This window comes from Pelophylax lessonae (genome assembly GCF_965119305.1).
Source record: "Pelophylax lessonae genome assembly, chromosome: 10".
Classification (NCBI taxonomy): Eukaryota; Metazoa; Chordata; class Amphibia; order Anura; family Ranidae; genus Pelophylax; species Pelophylax lessonae.
The window spans coordinates 68,191,509-68,213,772 of NC_138777.1; positions in this window are offsets into that span (position 1 = coordinate 68,191,509).

The window sequence follows — 22,264 nt, forward strand, 5'->3', positions numbered from 1 at the left end:
TGTCCGGGTCAAGGGGAGGTCGGACCTAAGGCCCCTGTACAGTGCTAACCTCAGACTCTCATAAGACCCAAGTTGTGCTGCTTCAAGTACTGTGGCCGAGTTCCCTTCTGCCATCAACGGCAAACACCATCTGACCTGCCAGATAGTATTTTTGCCAATCCAGCAGTGCCAACCCACCATGGTCCCAGGGTTCTTGTAAAACCCTCAGCCCTGCACAGGGGGATCCTGGAGACCAGAGGAATGAACCAATAATGCTATACAATTTCCCGAAATAGGATTTGGGTACCCAAATTTTAGAGTGCCGTCGGAAATAGAGAATGACTGGCAGTACCTTCATTTTAAGAAGACTAATTCTCCCAATCAGTGACAAAGGTATTTTTTTACATGCTTGTACTTTTTGTTGAAGTTGTGCTACCAGTGGGAGAAGGTTCAAGGTAAAATAGTCCTGAACCTTTGCGGTGACCTGGACACCTAGGTATGTAATAGATGAGACCCATAACGGGAGGCTGGGGTCGGCCACAGTCTTTGCATTGTCATCTAACAGTAAGATGGATGATTTTTCCCAATGTACCTTGAGTCCAGAGTATATGGCAACCTCATTTAGAATGGTCAGCGCTGCTTTGAGAGAAGGTCCTGGGTCTTTAAGGAATAGGAGTAGGTCATCTGCATATAATGCTAAGCATTTCCTTATAGTACCCACCTGGATAGCCCTTACAGCCTGTGATGATCTAAGGGCAATCGTTATGGGCTCCATTGTTAAGGTCAATAGGAGGAGGGAGAGCGGGCAACCCTGTCTAGTGCCCCTACCAATATCAAAGTAGTGAGAGACGGAGAATCTTCAGAACTTTGGTCCCAAGCCCATAAGCTCCAATACCTTATTCTTATACTGCCAATCCACAGAATCAAAGGATTTCTTGATGTCTATAGATACTTTAACCCTCGTGGGCGACTCCGCAGTGGATAATTGAATGTGAGTGTATAGTCTCCTTAGATTGGAATCTGTGGATTTCCCGTTTGATAAATATCGACCAATGAGGGGATGACTTTGGCTAAACAGGTTGGCACTGGCAGTGGGAGCGGATAATAGCAGGAGGTTAGCAGAGCTCCGGGAACACAAATCTCGCCGCGATCACATCCGGCCACACCCCCTACTTACAAAACCTTAGTGCAAAGCAAGGTGTACAAATGAGCATTGCGTTTAAAATTTTCCACCTCCCACTGCGTGCGTGATGATGTCACCAATATGTTATGGTGTGTCGATTTTATGTATTCTTTATTTATGCTGAACAAAATTATAAAGGCAACACTTGTTTTTGCCCCAATTTTTATGAGCTGATCTCAAAGATCTAAGAAAACCGGCATTCATCCATGAAGAAAACAACTCTCCAAAGTGCCAGACGCCATTGAATGTGAGCATTTGCCCACTCAAGTCAGTTACATATTGCAGTTAGGTAGAGACCCCGATGAGGACAATGAGCATGCAGATGGCTTCCCTGAGATGGTTTCTGACAGTTAGTGTAGAAATTCTTTGGTTATGCAAACCGATTGTTGCAGCAGCTGTCCTGGTGTCTGGGCTGGTATGGTTACACGTGGTTGACGGTTGTGAGGTCAATTGGATGTACTGCCAAATTCTCTGAAACTCCTTTGGAGATGGCTTATGGTAGAGAAATGAACATTCAATTTACGGGCAACAGTTCTGGAGGACATTCCTGCAGTCAAAACTTGTGATATCTGTGGCATTGTGCTGTGTGATAAAACTGCACATTTTAGAGTGGCTTTTTATTGTGGCCAGCCTAAGGCACACCTGTGCAATAATCATTCTGTCTAATCAGCATCTTGAAATGCCACACCTGTGAGATGGATGGATTATCTCGGCAAAGGAGAAGTCCTCACTAACACAGATTTAGGGCTCTTTCACACAGGATGTCCGTCAAACGGACTCCGCTTTTCTCAGCGGGGGATCGAGCCGCCGATCCCCTGCTGAGCAGAAGGATGACAGCTGTGTCCCCGCGCTGTGTGCGGAGACACAGCTGTCAGTTCCCCATGCATCTCTATGGGGAAAATCAGATGGGAACGGACCGTCGGTCCGTTCTCATCCGATCCGCTGGACGGATGGAAAATAGGATTTCCATCCGTCCGGATTTGACGGATCGGATCGGGTGTCAGCGGACATGTCTCCGCTGACATCCGATGCCCCATAGGAATGCATGGGGGGACCGTTCAGATCCGCCAAAAAAACGAACAGGCGGATCTGAACGGTCCGCCTGTGTGAAAGGGGCCTTAGACAGATTTGTGAACTATATTTTTGTGTACATAGAAAAAATCTTAAATCTTTGATTTGAGCTCATAAAAAATGGGGGCAAAAAACAAAAGTGTTGAGTTTATAATTTTGTTCAATATAATAAAAAAAATCTTTATTTTACATTCGAACATACAAGTAATATCAACATTCACAGTAACAGAACAAAAACATATCCAGAAAAAACAATGAATAAATGGTCAGGAAGAAAAAGAGAACCACGTGGTACATCGTAGTGAAATTCCTCGAACTGAAATTAAAGCAAAGGTTGGATTTGGTCATAATAATTGAAAGGGAAAGTAACAATAACAAATAGAGAAAAAAAGCAACCAGAATGATAATTTTCACAATTTACCAACTAGTTTCAAGCAAAGTCTTTCTCTCAACTGTGTGCCTAAAGGTGTTCCAATGAAACCATAATTTACTGTAATCTTCAGGTCAGTTATGAGAGGAGAGTATTAGGTGTTACTTTGGACTTGGACTTTGTTACTGATTTAAAGCACTTTAAATGTTTGCGTATGATTTTTGTTTACTGTTAATTTCTGATTGTTATTCACACATGATTTCTCATATTAGGGCAGGCTATAGACAATGCAAACTTCTTTCCTACAACGCATGATTCCTCCATCAACACAGTCCGTGCTGACATGGGAATCTCTCCTGCCTGAGCAATTTGCTCCCGGTGGGGGGCAGGCAGCAGGAGAAGACAGTGATTATTGCTAGTGGTTATAGCAGCAGCTAGCGATAATCGCAAGTGAATCCAGCAGGCTGGTTCTACCCAAGTTGATCAATTAACTTGGTACATTCAGCCTGACCCCAAATGGTTTGAATCTCGGCTGATTCGAACGGTCTATGGCTGGCCTAAGAGTTTAAAAAGGTAGGGCAACACATTTGATTCATATGTTTTGCATTATTGGTATTTAACAATAATGAATGCTGTTCAATTTTATATTTGTACAAAGCACTTTAGCACATTTTTTTAACTTTGTATTTGAACTACTGTACAGTGTTTTGTAGTACATGTCAGTGTTGCTCTCTCATGCCCATTTAGTGTATGTTTTTACACCAGTAACTTCCCAGGCAGTTGTGGGGAGTAATCAGTGGCAGGCTATGAATCAGGCTACTTGACAAGATATTTTCATTGCCATGATATTGGTAACTTTCGCCTAGCTAAACTGTTCCTTTCTAGGTCTTTGCCTTCAAATAAAACCTACTTAAAACATATTATAGGTATGTTGATGTTCTTTGATCCAGGTAAGGGCAGGTCATCACAGGTGCAGGGCATAGGGTACCTAATACATCCAGCAGACCCTTCCAGGGTAGCACTACACATATAAAGAGTGTCAGGATTTACATGCATCATATATGGGCCAGCATCTTAGTCCAGGAAGCACATGTTGACCCAAAATGCCTTAATATGGCTGCAATCGGCAAGGAAGAAACAGGTGTAGTCAGGTGGAGTACTGTGATGTCTTTGACAATTACTTAGCATCCATGCACTTAAAGCGTAACCACTTTTGTTGAGAAAAAAAAATTCCCTTGTGGGTGATCTATGTACATTACAGGATTAGGGAAATAACAAACTTTGTTGCAGATTCCTACCTTTTGTTATTCTGAAGAAATCACTGTGTGTCTGTCTGTGTCCACGTGGCAAGTGTATCTAATTTGAGTGGTTTCATAATTATCAACCAGCTGCTGCAGAATCAGGGGTCTGAGGAAAGTTGCAGGCTCTGCATCCCTGTATTTCCTATTGGGAGTATCCTGCCAAAAATGACATTTTTGTTGCAGGGGATGGCAAAAACCGGACTTATATCTTAGTGCAGACTTCTGGGAAAATCAGTGAGCCAATCACACAAACAGGAAATGATGTTTCTGGGGTGTGGTCAGTACACATTCTGTGTACGGAACAACTCCAGGTAGCCATATTTCATTGCATTTTCAGAAAATTACAGCGGCTGCAGATTAAAAAGGAAAGGTAATTTTAATAACATTCAATTACAATATGACTTGTGTTGCAATTGTATACGCTATATTATTATTTTTTTTTATTTGCTATTTTTTCCCATGACAGTGGAGTTACCCTGTAACATAAAGACTATATCTGGTGCCCAGTTTACATGCCTCTGCGATATTTTAAGGTTATTGAGTCCATATGGCACTCGTTCATATGGGGCACTGGCAGGTGCAAACTTTCCTCGAAAACACTTAAACTTCCATCCTCCTTGGGAGGGTTGGCGGTTCCGGACCTTCCCTTATACTATATAGCTGCTCAGTTGTCCCACGTGTACCACATTGACAAGTAGGATAGGCAGAGGTACCGTCTGCTGGTTTGCACTGACTCCCTGTCCCTCACCCCTTTTGTGACCTGCTGAGGGGCTTGATTGGGTCTCCCAACCCCCCATTTCACACAGGTCTCCCATACAAATATAAAAGAGTCTGGGACCTTGCACTGACGAGAATGGAGTGTACTGCCCCACATAACGATACTCCACTTTGGTTAATAGATTGTTGCCTGAACTCCTACAGATACCAGATCCGATAGCTTAGGTCACTAGGGGCATATATTTGCTCTCACATGTGTTGCATCAGGGAGCCATCAAAACCTTTGACCAACTCAAACAAGAGTTCGAACTCCCCTCCCATATGTTTTTTCGTTACCTCCAGCTGAGTCATGCACTACGAGCACAGTTCCCGCATGGGTGCCCTATACTAGAGATCCTTGATGTCCTCCTGGTGTTGACTGGCACGGACCACCGAAAGATGATAGCTTTGCTTGATGAGATGCTTGTCACCCCTGCAGCTACTAAAGTGGCCAATGCTCTCAAAGCCAGATGGGAACCCTTATTGGGAGAGGTTACAGATGAGGACTGGGGTGATGTGCTCAATGGTGTTAAATGTGTTTCCCCCAAAATGTCAGAGAGGTTCACTCAACTCTGTATACTACATCGGGCCTATCTTACTCCAGAACGTATAGCCAAATTTTGTCTGTCTCGTAGCTCCCAATGCCCCAAATGTCTACTGTCCATTGGCACCTTCGAGCACCTCTTATGGCATTGTCCCCGTATACGCGGCTTTTGGGCTCAAGTGATCCAGTTCTTACACGATCAGATGGGTGCTCCGGTGCTAATGGACACCGGACAATGCTCGTTGGGCCTTTTTCCGGATGCTGAAATGGACGAGCACATGCTTAAATTTCTTCATTTTTTAGCAAGTTGCTCGCTAGGAGATGGATTCAGGCTACAACACCCACCCTGGCTGCATGGCTTAATGAGGTGAATAATGCTCTCCCATTTAAAAAAAAAATTTACACTAACAGGGGTTGCCCAGTTAAATATAATAAAGTATGGGACAGGTGGCTGAACTCTTCCTTAACTTGTATATTTCGATATCTACTGGGGTGCCTACCGGTTCTGTCTGCAGACCATGTCTCACAGGGTGTCCTTTGCTTTGCTTTTTTACATTAACTACGTTGCATGCATGGTTGTGCTAATGTTCTGCTTTCACATCTATTACTTTGATGCTCACGTCTGGATTTCATTTTAGCGTTGTATTTAGTTACTGTTTCTGTTTGTATTTTATCTATGCCTGATTTGGTGCTTAATAAAACTTGTTTTGGATTTAAAAAAAACACTATATCTGGTGCTGAGTCTGCTTAAATGTAAAATCTTTAACATCAGATGTTTCTATAATGAATTACACACCACAACATACAGACACAGAAAGCTCAACATAATGCTAGGCATTTAGCTGCTTTCTTAAGATACTTGCATTGATTGATTTTGTCAGGATGACTTCCAGAGCTCCCGCCAAGGCAGCGAAATGAAGAGTGAAGAATGAAAATTCCCAGAGGAAAATAACAGGGAAGTCACGCTCCAGGAGATCCTGCTAGTTCAAATGCAGTTTAGTAAAAAGATGGCCAAAGGATATTGCTGCTTTCTCCTGGAAAGCATCGCAGCCTTGCGCATTCTCGCAGACAGATGGCTAAATCTATTCTTGAATCCTCCTCGCTAAGTAACATGAATAATGGGTTTTACCTGGACCGTTTCCCCAAGCTAAGCATAGCAGGAGTTCTGCAGGAAAAGGGCATTGCTTCTCCAAGGGTTTAACTGCTACGGAGGCCTTTGATCTGGCTCTTGCACTGACAATCAGCTTTATGTCAGCATGTTCACCCCCCTCGACAGCATCGAGCAGCGTCTGAGTTGACAGATTGGATCTTTTCAGCCAAACGGGTCTTGAAATAGGTTTTCAAGACTAATTTGTGTGTTCAGTCTGAGCTGCACTGACAGGAAGGTGCTGCTCAGCCTGCTAAAACCAAGTAATTGCATAGTTACGAGGATATGGGACCGATCCATTAATTTTATTTTGTTTTATTTCAGATTAGGCTTGACCTGAAACACAGACGCGGAGCAGACAAGAAAACACAGTGGGGAGGTATATCAAATTCTGGTTTCCAAATTGCATTTTTACAACAAACAGCTCCCTCAAACATAAAAGTGAATAAAAAATATAGGAGAATGCTTCAATGATACCAATCTTCTGCGCTACTCAGCTATGAAAGCCATAGGTTCGTTATAGTAGGGTTCCCCTCCTCAGGCATTTTTCAAAATGCTGGAAGAAAATGGGTAATAGCAATGCATAACTTTTTTTTCCCCAAAAAAACATTTTTAACCTGATGATATGGCCAGTGCTGAACTTTGCAATGTGATGCATATTCAGGGACTTTGCCCAAAGCCGGAGTTTCCCTAATTAAATGTAGCTAGGGTGTAAGCAGCCTGCAGGTCCTTTTAAGCTCAGGGCATGGATTGCTTCTGTCTGCTACTGTTGAGGAGGTCCCAGTATTCGGTGTAGAAGAACAATACCTGAATTATGAATATTGATCCACCCAAGCCAATTACTGAAGTTTGGGCAGTGGTATAAACCATGGCAAAGTAATGTGGTTTTGGGCAACTTTGCATAGTGGTCTTTTTCTTCTGGGCCTTGCCTAAGTCTGGGTCCTTTTCCTTTAGAGGACCTTTCCCTAAATTGAATTAACTTTACATTTTACTTATCTTTTCTCTCTTCCACTTCCTGGTTTCCCTGAAGGCAGTGGTTACATAGCACACAGACGTTCCCTGTGAAGGCAATGTTACCTTTCCCTTCAGGGAAATCCCACACCTGTTTGCAGTATTGCACATGCACAAGATGAAGCACGTGAAGTCATGCACCATCAAAAAGTACGGTCATTTCCTGGAGGAAAACTTCCTGGGAAGGTTTTTTTTTCCCCAGCAGATTCCTGTAATGTCCCAGGGTATATGCATGAGATGAATTGCACAACATTATGTGCTTAATCTTGTGCATGTGCAGCTTCATAGAAATTTGAAAATGGTGACATGGGAATAGAGACCCAGGCAGCATAGAGGTGGGACAAAACATTCAAATATGATGAAAAAAGATATAGGATATAGATAAATATGATTGTCCCCCCCCTCCCCTTATTAAGGTATACAGGTTTATAGTAGGGTTGGGAGTGGGAGGGCCCTGTTTAAGGCTCAGTGGAATTTTAGCTGCCCTGCTGGAGGGTATATCGAGAGGGGGCAGGAAGATGTCTGCCTGAATGGAAAGGAATCTTCTTGTGATGACCAGTGTTTCAAATGTTCTGGGTAGAAGCTACTTTTAGACACTGCAAGAAGGATTATTTGCCTGTAAATCAAGGTATCTGTGACTGCCATTAGAGGGTCAAGGGTCAGATTGATTAGAGGGACATTCACTCCAACTTAAGGGAGACCATGATTGCTCCTGCAGGGTCATACATCTGATTTGGCTGTTATTAAAGGGCAAGTATCTATCCAATACTTTTAGAATACCTTTCATACTGGGGTTCCTTTTGGGGTCCCTGTACCCTTAGATCCTCTTGCAATAATAGGGTTTAGAGTGGGTGGGTGTAGGCCTTTTCAACTCACAAAGATGGAGAAGGGTAATGGCAGTCAGGCCGCTACGCTGGCTGCAAGACTGTAGTCCAAGTTGTTTATTAATATATGGTATATGGTATAATTTAGGTCTCTCTGTTGGAAGAGTTAGAATTGTATTCAAATAGGCTGCTGTATAATCAGTAGCTTGTCACGGTGCGCATGGAGAGGCACGGGTGCTTTATTTTTTATTTTTTTTTTTGCTTTTTTTAAATTCTACACTATCCCTTTAATTTTTTTCAATCACTTTTTAATGTTATCACAAGGAAAGTAAATATCTCCTGTGATAGCAAAAGGCAGTGACAGGTATTCTTTTCTGAGAAATCTGGGGTCTTTTAGTCTCTAGCTCGCTCCTCTGCCCTTAAAGCATCTGACTACACCAGATCGGTGTGATCAGATACTTCCCCAATTTAAATATGGCGCTGTTTATATATCCAGGGAAATCGAAGTGATGAAATGCTCAAGGCTTCTGAGTTCTAAGACTATAGAGATGATTTGAGCCATTCTGATCAGCTCTATGTTTAGCTGGCTGCATTGATGACTGCATTCTCAGGTTACCCTGTGGGACAGGAGAGCTTGAGAAAACTGTGGAAGGAAGCTGGGGGGGGGGGGGGGGGTGACAACATACCCTTCCACTACTTGTAAAAGCAATCTAGCAGCTAATTTCACATGAAAGCCAACTGCTGGCTGAAAAGGCTGCACCTGCAAGGGCAAGGCATCATCCCGGTAAAATCTCTCAAAGTCCAGCAACATACCGGTATGTTGATGGTCCTTGTTGGGCTGAACGAAAAAAGAAAACCTAACAGATTCATCCATTCGCATTGATGAAGAAATCTCTGCCAGAAAAATTGTGTGATATGCCCACCATTAGAATATACCGCTCTGCATCCACCAACTTCTAATTATGGGGATACATGCAATGAATGAAAAAATAACCTAAGATTGCTCTATTCACATCGATCGATGTGGATGAAGAAACCTCTGCCAAAAAAAGTGAAAAGAATATATGCCAAAGCATAGGATCGATCTTCTCACTAACCACCCCAGGCCCCTCATATAGGTTCTTTTTTTTTTTTTTTTTATCTGCGGATGAGAAATCTCCTCCAGCAGTGCTGCAAAGGCGTATATATTCTGAGAGCAACATCCTGTTGCTGTCAGAAAAAAACAGATCAGTTCTGCAGCTAAAGGCCGTTCCTGCAAAGCAAGCAATGGTTAACAATAAAACACAGTAAAAACTGAACATTAACTTTTTTTTTAACTTGACTAAACTGTAAACTTTCCAGGCTAGGGTCACTAAAAATGTGACAGTTTCATGACTATCTAACATCTTTCAAGACCCTGTGTGAATGTGTACCCTATACTCCTACTAGTGTATGGTTGTGACGGAAGCAGTCCTTAAGGCAGAGACAAGGTTGGCCTGGACAAGAGGGTCAGTAAACCGGGTATCTCTTTATATTCCGTGTCTGCTACAGACACAACATCTTTCTCGGGGTGACTTTTGGGTCAGGGTACCAGGAATGGCCTCTCATGCATGCATCTGGATTGAGAGTTTGGGCCACAGCACCTTCTGGATACAAAAGGGCCGTGATGATCCCTTACTGAAATTTTAGGAAGGAGTCAATTCTTCCTAAAGCTTTGTAACGTACAAAAGTGTTGATCAGAACCAATTGAAATAAATATATAGACACTTCCTTTTGCTAACTTCTGGCTTTATGGGAAACGAAGTACGGCTTCATTATCTGGTCATTTAAGTCCACCTCTCCCATGTAAACGTTGTAGTGGTTGACACAGGGGCTTCTCAACAACACCAGACACCCTTGTAATTTTGGATTGTCATGTCTGCGTCACTTCACTGTGAGTAATTCATCATTTCTCAAGCAGGCTTTCTCCCCCTTTCTAAATGGGGCATTTTCGAGCCATTGGGGGAGGCCCTGGCGATTAGGTCACACAGTGCCATATGAGCCAATTACAGAATTAAAAAGGTGTCTAAAAAGTGGCACACTTGTATAAAAATTGTCCTCGTACAAGTGGTACCCTTTACGGAACAAGGAAAACACCAAATCCCAAACAATCTTGCCACTGCCCCCCATGTAGTCGGGACATCCGGGCAACTCCACGTGACTTCTCCCTTGTAAATCCGAAAATTACATGTATAGCCTGTTACTCTCTCACAGAGTTTAACCCCATATCTGGTAAGATTTCTGGGGAGAAACTGTTTGAATGCAAGACAGCCAGAAAAATTGATGAGGGACTCATATAAACAGACATTTTGTTGGGACGTATACAAGAGTCACCCGAAGACAACAAAGTTCATTGTCATTGAAATACATAAATCGCATTATATTCTCATATCTACCCCTGGCCATGGCAGCAGAGAACACGGGCATATGATTAATTGGGTCTTTAGACCAATATGACCAGAACGCATTCTTTTTAGTAATTTCCACGTAGAGGGTTAGGCCCAAAAAAGTTTTAAACTTGGAAACCATGATACGTTTCCATTCAAATTGTCTGGCAAGGTTTGAATCTGGATTGGCGGTGATAAATTGCTTGGCATATAAATTGCTTTGGTCCACAGTCAATACAGATCTTGCATGAAAAATAGCTCCAAAAAATCAAGGCAAGCAGTTAAATTTGCAGTTTACACCTGAATTCTGGGTTGGGCAGTGAATGGGGGAAGTAGGGCTGCTGAAGAATCTGTGAGCTGGCCAATCAGGACTTGCAAGCACATCAGGAAGGGCACTATGGGCTCTATGGGTCTCTGTTCTAATTCTTGGTGGCTGAGGGATGCTACTTGTGCTAGCCACTGCACCAGTTTGTACTGCACTTATGGGACTCGCCACATCACTGCAGTGCTGGTGTGTGAAAGACCAGGATATACTAGGCTGCTGGTGCTTGCCATTTTGCCAAAAGGTAGTGTGGCACCAGTACTGGCACTCTGCTGCATTCAAAAATCATCATGGGTGTGTATCGCCTCATCAACCTGGGCACAGGGTCCGGTACACCTGACTTTAGCAGAGACCCCCTACTCCATCATCTGAGCTATCTATCAGGGTGCCACTGCCCTCTACATGTTTATATTCTGAGCCTGATTTTGAGACTGTCAATGAAGTTTCCTTGTCGCTCTCATCTGACATACTCCGAATCCTGTAGGCCTCTTCACTAGTGTACCTTTCGTTGGACATTTTGGCCACTAAATTTAGAGGTACCTAGAGCAACTCACAAGAAAAAGAGTACCTGCCTGTCAGGGACTGCTTGAACCGCTACCAATAATATTTACCTGCTAGTGCCAGCAGAGATCAGGCCTGATCTATGCATTAAGATAAAAAGCCCTCTGTGTGAAGCAGTCTCCCCAGAACCCCCTAATACTTACCTGAGCCCCATCTCTGTCCAGCGATGTCTTCGTGTCCCTTGGCCATCCGGAACTCTCCCTCCTGATTGGCTGAGACACAGCAATGGCGCAATTGGTTCCCGTAGCTGTCAATCAAAGTCAGTTAGCCGATCAGGAGAGAGAGGGTGTGGGGCCAAACTGTAGCTCAGTGCCTGATTGGACACACAGAGCTGCAGCTCAGCTCAGGTGTCCCCATAGCAAGCTGCTTGCTATGGGGGCACTCGACAGGAGGGAGAGGCTAGGAGGAGCTAAAATGGTCTGTCACTGCCAAGCTTTTTATGTTCGCAAAATGATACTCCAATTTGGCCAAAGAATAGGAGACCACATTTACTGTTCAGGAAATGGAAAGATACTTACTCCAGTTACAAGACATATAGGTTTGCATCGGAAATATGATAATACGGTGGTCTCCTTTTTTGTTTTCAAAGTTATTCTTCAGACCCACAGGTTGGAGACTGGGATAAAGGGATCCTACAGCGTGAAATGCTCTAGATTGAACGGTTGAACGCTACTTTTTCCCCAGGGTTGAATGAAATGATAACACACAAACCATTTTGTAATACTAGGTGTTTTGATTTGACTGGACTGCTGTTGTTTACAGATTTATATTTTTTAATTTTTTTTAGAGCACTTAGATCTGATTTTTGTTTTTTTGCATTGCTTTGTTTCTTTGCTCTTTTCTCTTATCCTTTTATTTCTGATCTCTTTCTGCTTAGATGTGGCTATCTGGATTAAGGTCTGTTCCATGCATAATCGATAGGGCAGTATGTACGCCAAATCAAAATATACATTTGTTTGTCAAATTTTACTTTATATATGTAATTGTTTTTGATAAAGTTTGTTGTATACATTTACTCCTGCTGCAATTGTGCTTTGCTGGACTTGGTGTAATTCTGGATATTTTTCCGGGACTGGATGTGGTTGGTAGCTTGACTACTACATGGTGCTGGTGGAATTTTGTTGGGCGAGTATAAGATTCCTGGAGTGGTGGGGAATTGCCTTCTACTTCCTGGTTCCCTCCTCTTGCCTGTTTGACCGCCGAGTTGTGTTCGCTCCGCTTCTTAGCAACTTCATTAATGGCAGTGTGCATGTGCCGTTTTGGGTCCGGTCCGGTAAAGTCATTAGCTGGTCAGCTGGGCGTTGCTGGATTGGAGCAGATTTAGGTAGTTACACTTCACTCCTAGTTTGTCATGGCGGTGGGTGTTCATGTATAGGTACTTTCCTTCAGGTACACATTAAAATCTTACCTTGGCTTCTTTTACCCAGTTTTTGGAGCATGCATCTATTGGTGTTTTTTTACGCTTTTGTTGTCTTTTAAGGGTTTGCTTTCTCACTGACCCCCACCTATTGTGACCATGGATTGGGGTGTTTGATCCATCTGCTGTGCCTTTTTACGAATCTGCCCTTATTGATTAGGTAATATAATGCTTCAACAATAGTTTTTGTCCTAAAATATGATGCATATTTTTAGGAAGCGTAATGACCTGTTTTTTTGCTTTCCAAGGTATTACTTTATATATATATTTGTCTTTCTAGATGCAGTTATACCTTTTGGGCATTTACATACCAATTTTTGTCACGACTTGCCATGATATATCTGGCCATCTATTTGATATACTGCTAATACTGTTATCTATGGTGTTCATCTGGTTGGTGCTTTGCTTTGTCCCACCTGCCTCTTAAGTTTGGAATCAGTACTTGTTTGGTATGTATGTCTTTCTTTGGATTATCATCCATTTCGATAGCTATTCTATAGAGCAAAAAGAACAAGAAAGGGTGCACCGACCTAGCGCATTATCCTCAATGTAAGGCTTTATTTAAATGACATTAAAAATGGCTACTCATAGACGTAGATAAAAGTAAAGCGTATCAAGCTGAATTGCTCAAAAGTCAGTGTTTAGTCCATATAATCGTCCATGATGAGATGACTGACGCGTTTCGAGGCCTAGCCTCTTCCTCAGAGCCACTCTGAGGAAGAGGCTAGGCCTCGAAACGCGTCAGTCATCTCATCATGGACGATTATATGGACTAAACACTGACTTTTGAGCAATTCAGCTTGATACGCTTGATACGCTTTACTTTTATCTACGTCTGTGAGTAGCCATTTTTAATGTCATTTAAATAAAGCCTTACATTGAGGATAATGCGCTAGGTCGGTGCGCCCTTTCTTGTTCTTTTTGCTTTTAGTATCGGTGGACTACCCCAGTCCGTTAAGGGCAGCAAGACTCTAGCCATCTGAGAAGCCAGTTGTCAGTCCCGTGAAGTGTGTGGTCGAGGGGCCTGGATACCAAGCGCAGGAGAAGGGTGGTTACACCTTATTGTTTTTTGGAGCTATTCTATAGAGGCCTGGTTACATATTATTTGAATAGTTACAATGATTGATGCTATATACATATAGGTACCGTGGGGTAAGTGCCGGATTAGCCACCAATTCTAGAATCTGTTTACCTTTACAACTTTGCTGCTCTTTTGAGCAATCCACAACAGTCATCTGTTACTAGTATTACTTTGTACATTTCCTGTTTTTGTTGTAGAATTTTACTCCCTCATTATACTCCTGAAGAAGCAGGTTTCCCTGAAACATGTTGAGACTGGCTTACTATATGTCAACCTCCATTATGGATTAACATCTTTTTGGTGCGAGTTGGCACCACCTTCATGGTTGCAGTACAGGCACTTTTTTAGTAAAAAAAAGTTTTATTGTGATGTTATTTGTAATAATAAAATTATATGTTTTTAAATCTTGTGTAACGTCCTTGTTGGTACTAAGAAAAGTCCTGTTGCCCCCTCACTTCTACCCAATAGATTCATGTTTTAGGATGTAGGTACCATTATACTGGGTTAAATAAATACCCATCAGTATTGAGCACTTGGTTTTTGTACATGGTATTATAATTATAGACAGATGGATGCCTATTATAGACCTCCAAAATGAATGACAATATAGGTCGGGTCTGAATATGACTGACAAAAATAATTTTTAACCATTTGCCAGCCATGCATTCATCTGTGAAGCATTTATGTTAACATGACTGACAGAAATCCTTGTCCTTGCCTGGGCATGTCAATTATATAAAAGCAATCCATTTCTGTCTGAAACTTATCAGTAGCTCCTAGCTCAAAACGTATTTTACTCTTAAGAACTATTTGGAGTCAGTGATGACCATCATCTTCAAACTCTGCAAACTTCTGTAGATATTGTAGATATTGATCTGGACACCAATCCCATGGCTTACTTGCTTCATGACATGCCTTTCGCCAAGAAATGATGCAAAAAATCTCTCAAAGTTCACTTAATCAGTGCTGCCAGAGCATTCATTTCGGTCTCATCCAAACCACACTGTCCCAGACTATTCAATGGTTTGCACGCATCAATGAACTAAAGTGCATGGAAGATCTTAGACTGTCTCTCAGCTGCCAGGAGGAAAGATTCTAGTGCACGTGGTATTATTGGAACAAATTGATGACCAAACCTCTAAGAACAAAACAGTCTGCCCACCTGGACTTTTTCTTACCTTTAGCATTTACACTACCTTACCTTACCCCACCCAAACTCATTTGTTCTCATTCTGTCCTTTACCGCTTCCCCTGTTTGTACCTCTTCCCTGCTTCCAACCCACATTATTTATAACATGCCTCTTAACCAAGGTGGCGATGAGGGCAAAACATGGGATCTCTGTCCACAACTATATGTATATTCCAACCAAAGCCTACAAAAGCATTTGTTACCTCTTCAAAATTATCGATGAGTAAACCATCACTGTAGAAATGTTAGTGTATGGACCATTTGTCTTGTATGTTATTCAAGAATTATGTTCTTTAACCACTTCTGCACCAAAAGATTTCCCCCCTTAATGACCAGGTAACTTTTTGCATTTTGTCACTGCGTTATTTTAACTGACAATTGCGTGGTCGTGTAATGCTTTACCCAAAAAAAAAAAATTATGTTCTTTTTTTCCCCACAAATAGAGCTTTCTTATGGTGGTATTTGATCACCTCTGCCATTTTTATTTTTTGCGCTAAAAAAACAAAAAATGAGCGACAATTCAGAAAAAAAAAATCAATATTTTTCACTTTATGCTATATAACATTCCCAATAAAAAAAAATTAAAAATCAAATTTTTTCATCATTTTAGGCCAATTTGTATTCTGCTACATAATATTAGTAAAAACAAAAAAACAATAATCGTATTTTGATTGGCTTGCGCAAAAGCTATCACGTCTACAAACTAGGGGAAAGATTTATGTCATTTTTATTTTTTTTTATTTTTTTTTTAGTTGTAATGGTGACAATCAGCGATTTTTAGCGGGACTGCAACATTGCAGTGGACAGATCGGACACCTAACTGACATTTTTGACACTTTTGGGGGGGGGCAGTGACATTACTACAGTAATCAGTGCTAAAAATATGCACTGTTACTGTACTAATGACACTGGCAGGGATGGGGTTAACCCAGGGGCAATCAAAGGGTTAAATATATGCCTAGGGGGTGTTTTCTAACTGTGGGGGGAGGGTGGGCTTATAGAATCAACACAGGGACTTGTGTTTCTAAATAAGAGGAACACAGGAGCCCTGTGTTGATTGCGGACTGCTGTTTTTGCAATGGAAGATCACCGTTCTGTCTCCACGGGGAGCGATCACAGGTGCCCGGCGGCAATCTCGGCCTCTGGTCCTGTGGATCAGCTTCCCTGCTGGTGAATGGGCACGTGTGCACGTGCCCTCTCAATCGCTCCCGTGAAGTGTCGTACAGGTACGACAATTCACGGGAACCTGCCACCGTATATCTGCGGTGGCCGGTCGGCAGGTGGTTAATGTCGAAATAAAGGCAATACTTTTCTTTATTTTGTATAGCATAAGAGAGGGTTATAACCTCTGTTGTTTTTTTTCTTGCCATCTGCCTCCCATGGGGTCGATTTCCCTTCACTTTCTGTCCCATTGTCAAAACAGGAAGTGAGGGAAAATCCCTCCAAAGTGGTTGTCTTCATGGTCACCAGAACTTCCTATTGGGAAATTTCCCCTATATTCCTGTTCTGTGGTCAACCCAAAACTTGAGATTTTCTTTCACTTTCGATGATAATGGCAAACATGACAAATAGAAAGGGGGAATCTCCCCAATGGGGACACAGATAGCAATAAGTTATCCGACTTCTTCTCCAATCTATCTAAAACTGAAAATGAAAAGTGGTTGTAAAGGCTTAAGGTTTTTTTTACGGTAATGCATTCTCTCCATTACAGTAAAAAACCTTCCATTTTCAGCTCCTTCCAGCCTAACCTGAGCCTGATCTCGATCCAGCACTTTGCCCCAGAGCAGTAGCGCTGCTCCCTCTCTCCTAACTGGACATAGGGGCAACAGTGGGAGACATTGGCTCCCACTGCTGTCAATCAAATTCTGTGATTTGGGGGGTACGGGTCACAAGTGCCCCCATGGAAAGTGGCTTGCTATGGGGGCAATACACATGTTCTCCAGCACACCATGGATCTTAAGTTGCAGTCCATAACTTTTATTGCAGATAGATCACATCACAAAAGAATAAGTGCAGTGTTTCAGAGCCACGCAGGACCTTTTCGTCACAAGGCTATCAAAGTGGTCCTGCGTGGCTCCGAAACGTTGCACTTATTCTTTTGTGATGTGATCTATTTGCGATCTATATACCAGTTTTGGACTGCAATTGAAGATCCATGGTGTGCTGGCGAACATGTGTATTGAGCTATGATATATCCAGTATCCAGCTGGTAATTGCTACAGCCTGTGATCCAGAAACGTGTGCGATTGGAATAGAGACAAGATTGCTATGGGGGCACTCGGAGCTAGAGGTGTACCGAACTGTTCGCCGGCGGACAGTTCCCCGCGAACTTAGCATGTTCGCGTTCGCCGCTGCGGGCTAACATATGCGATGTTCGGTCCGCCCCCTATAATACATCATTGAGGCAAACTTTGACCCTGAACTTCACAGTCAGCAGGCACATTTCCAGCCAATCAGCATACCTCCCTCCCACACCCTCCCACCTCCTATAAATAAGCAAGGGCAGCATCCATCTTAGATCATTCTGAAGCAGTGTGTGTTAGTGAGAGCAGGGAGAGCTGCTGCTGCTGCTGCTGCTGCTGCTGCTGCTGCTGCTGTTAATAGCTAGGGACAGTTGTCAGTGTTCCTGGTCTTGCTAGTCAGTGTTCTTGGTCCACTACTGCTGTAAGTACAGGTGTGTGTATGGATTGTCTTCAGATTTGGTAAATATTTCTTTTGCATTTGCGCGCTATTCTTTTTTAATATACATGTCTTTTGGTTCATAGCTGCAGCAGCTTTAGAAATACATGGGTATGCTCCCCCAAATTTTTTGCCTGTTTATTATGTATTCGGTCTGACCAGACTATCGAGGTTGAGCAACCCTCCCCACCCCCCCACACACACCTGTACTCAATCAGTGTCCACCATCAAGTGGATATAGGAGGAGTCCCCTGTAGTGCATTTGCACATCCTTCCCAGCAAAGAGTATTATCTCCAAGGGTTAGAAAGGCTTGATTCATCTCTTTTTCATGGATAGTGTAGGACCCACTGATAATGGGGTACTTTGACGCAGTAGTGGGCTTGAGCACGATATGGCCATATGGTGGGACCAAACCCCCATTTTTATTTATGAATTGTCTTCAGATTTGGTAGTTATTTCTTTTGCATTTGCGCGCTATTCTTTTTTAATATACATGTCTTTTGGTTCATAGCTGCAGCAGCTTTAGAAATACATGGGTATGCTCCCCTAAATGTTTTGCCTGTTTATTATGTATTCGGTCTGACCAGACTATCGAGGTTGAGCAACCCTCCCCACCCCCCCACACACACCTGTACTCAATCAGTGTCCACCATCAAGTGGATATAGGAGGAGTCCCCTGTAGTGCATTTGCACATCCTTCCCAGCAAGGAGTATTATCTCCAAGGGTTAGAAAGGCTGGATTCATCTCTTTTTCATGGATAGTGTAGGACCCACTGATAATGGGGTACTTTGACGCAGTAGTGGGCTTGAGCACGATATGGCCATATGGTGGGACCAAACCCCCATTTTTATTTATGGATTGTCTTCAGATTTGGTAGTTATTTCTTTTGCATTTGCGCGCTATTCTTTTTTAATATACATGTCTTTTGGTTCATAGCTGCAGCAGCTTTAGAAATACATGGGTATGCTCCCCCAAATTTTTTGCCTGTTTATTATATATATATATATCTAGTGTCCCCAAAAGCCCTTTTAAGGGCTGGTAATTGAGGATTTTTTTTTATTTATATATATATATATATATATCTATTGTACACTGCAGTTGCCTGCCCGCTGTGTGTGAGAGGCCACAGACACACCACAGACTATACTGTGTGCACACCACACTCATTTCGGGTGGCACAGGCACACTATCGTTCATTTTAAAAAATATATTTTTTTTCCTCTTTCATAATTGCAGTGAGTGCTGTGTCAGGTCCACAGAGTGTACTGTACCCACTGCAGTGCACTGCCCACCACTGATATATATACGGTGGCACAGCATCTTGTTGCAAATTAAAAAAAAAAATGTATATTTTTTATTATTGCAGTTGCCTGGGCTGCCAGTGACTGTCAGGTCCACAGAGTGTACTGTGCCCACTGTAGTGCCACTGCGTGCCCACCCACCACTGATATATATACGGTGGCACAGCAGCTTGCAAATTAAAAATATATATATTTTTTTATAATTGCAGTTGTCTGGGCTGCCAGTGACTGTCAGGTCCACAGAGAGTGTACTGTGCCACTGCCCACCCACCACTGATATATACGGTGGCACAGCAGCTTGCAAAGTAAAAAAATATATATTTTTTTTATAATTGCAGTTGCCTGGGTGCCAGTGACTGTCAGGTCCACAGAGAGTGTACTGTGCCACTGCCCACCCACCACTGATATATACGGTCGCACAGCAGCTTGCAAATTAAAAATATATATATTTTTTTATAATTGCAGTTGCCTGGGCTGCCAGTGACTGTCAGGTCCACAGAGAGTGTACTGTGCCACTGCCCACCCACCACTGATATATACGGTGGCACAGCAGCTTGCAAATTAAAAATATATATATTTTTTTATAATTGCAGTTGCCTGGGCTGCCAGTGACTGTCAGGTCCACAGAGTGTACTGTACCCACTGCCCAACACTCCTATAGGGTGGCACAGCACCTTGCACTCATAGTACAACACATTAAAAAAAAAAATGACAGGCAGAGGCAGGCCACCCCGCAAGGGTCGTCGTGGTCGTGGTGCTGTGATTTCCTTAGGCCCTAGAATAATGCCCAGTGTTCAGAGGCCACCATAGACCCTGAACTCAAAAAATTCTGAGGACATAGTTGACTGGCTTACACAGGACACCCAATCGTCTACAGCTTCCGCTCGGAACCTTAATGCACCATCCTCCTCCAGCTCAGCTTCGGGCACCTCTCAATTTACCACTCACCAGCCCGCCGGCACCACCACCAACACTAGCACCACAGCCGCTTCACTTGATCCGTCAGAGGAGTTATTTTCACATCAGTTGGAAGAAATAAGTGATGCGCAACTATTAGTGCCAGAGGATGTAGATAACGGGGATATGTCTCAGTCAGGCAGCATTATACACATGGACGTACATTGTGATGATGATGATGATGTTGTACCTGCTGCTGCTGCCTTTGCTGAGTTGTCAAGTGAAGCGGCTGATGATGACGATGTGTCTGTGGATGTCACCTGGGTGCCTGCTCGAAGAGCAGAAGAAGAGGGGGAAAGTTCAGATGGGGAGACAGAGAGGAGGAGGAGGAGACGAGTTGGAAGCAGGGGGAGGAGGTCATCGCAAGGAGCTAGTGGCGCAGTCAGACAGCATGTAGATTCGGCACCCAGGGTCAGCCAGACAGCACGCCAATCAACGCAAGCTGTTGCCACCACCAGAATGCCGTCCTTGCAAAGCTCAGTAGTGTGGCATTTTTTTTGTGTGTCTGCCTCTGATATCAGCGATGCCATTTGTAACCTGTGCCAAAAGAAACTGAGTCGTGGGAAGTCCAACACCCACCTAGGTACAACTGCTTTGCGAAGGCACATGATCTCACATCACAAACGCCTATGGGATCAACACATGAGTAAAAGCAGCACACAAACTGAAAGCCACCATCCTTCTCCTGGTCCAGCATCTTCAGCCACGTCAACCACTGCTGTCCTCCATGCCCCCTATCAACAACCCGCCCCTCCGCCTCTCACCTTCAGCAGTTCCTGCTCATCTGCCCACAGTCAGGTGTCTGTCAAGGAAATGTTTTAGCGTAAGAAGCCAATCTCACAGAGTCACCCCCTTGCCCGGCGTCTGACAGCTGGCTTGTCGGAACTCTTAGCCCGCCAGCTTTTACCATACAAGCTGGTGGAGTCTGAGGCCTTCAAAAAATTTGGCGCTATTGGGACACCGCAGTGGAAGGTACCCGGCCGAAATTATTTTTCACAAAAGGCAATCCCCAACCTGTACTCTATTGTGGAAAATGAAATCATGTCACGTCTGGCACACAGTGTTGGGGCAAGGGTCCATCTGAGCACTGATAGCTGGTCTGCAAAGCACGGTCAGCGCAGGTATATCACTTACACTGCGCATTGGGTAAACCTGCTGGCGGCTGCCAAGCATGGAATGCGTGGCTCTGCTGCAGAGGAGTTGGTGACACCGCCACGACTTGCAGGCAGGCCTGCTGCCACCTCCTCTACTCCTCCTACTCCATCCTCTTTGCTAACCTCCTCGGCTGAGTCCTCTTCTGCTGTTGCGTCTTGCTCCACACCAACTGCACCCCCCCAGCTCCCCAGGGGCTATTCCACATGCCGGATACGACAGTGTCACGCTGTCTTGGGGTTGACTTGCCTGAAAGCAGAGAGTCACACCGGACCAGCACTACTGTCCGCCCTGAACGCACAGGTGGATCAGTGGCTGACCCCGCACCAACTGGAGATCGGCAAAGTGGTGTGTGACAACAGAAGCAATTTGTTGGCGGCATTGAATTTGGGCAAGTTGACACATGTGCCGTGCATGGCACATGTGTTGAATCTGATTGTACAACGCTTTGTGCAGAAGTACCCAGGCTTACAGGACGTCCTCAAGCAGGCCAGGAAGGTGTTTGGCCATTTCAGGCGTTCCTACACGGCCATGGCGCACTTTGCAGATATTCAGCGGCGAAACAACATGCCAGTGAGGCGCTTGATTTGCGACAGCCCGACACGTTGGAATTCAACACTGCTAATGTTCGACCGCCTGCTCCAACAAGAAAAAGCGGTCAACGAGTATTTGTATGACCGGGGTGCTAGGACAGCCTCTGCGGAGCTGGGTATTTTTTTGCCACGTTACTGGACGCTCATGCGCAATGCCTGTAGGCTCATGCGTCCTTTTGAGGAGGTGACAAACCTAGTCAGTCGCACCGAAGGCACAATCAGCGACATCATCCCATATGTTTTCTTCCTGGAGCGTGCCCTGCGAAGAGTGCTGGATCAGGCCGTAGATGAGTGTGAAGAGGAAGAGGAAGAGTAGTGGTCACCATCACCACCAGAAACAGCCTTACCATCGCTTGCTGGACCTGCGGCAACACTGGAAGAGGAGTCTGAGGAAGAGGAGTCAGAGGAGGAATGTGGCT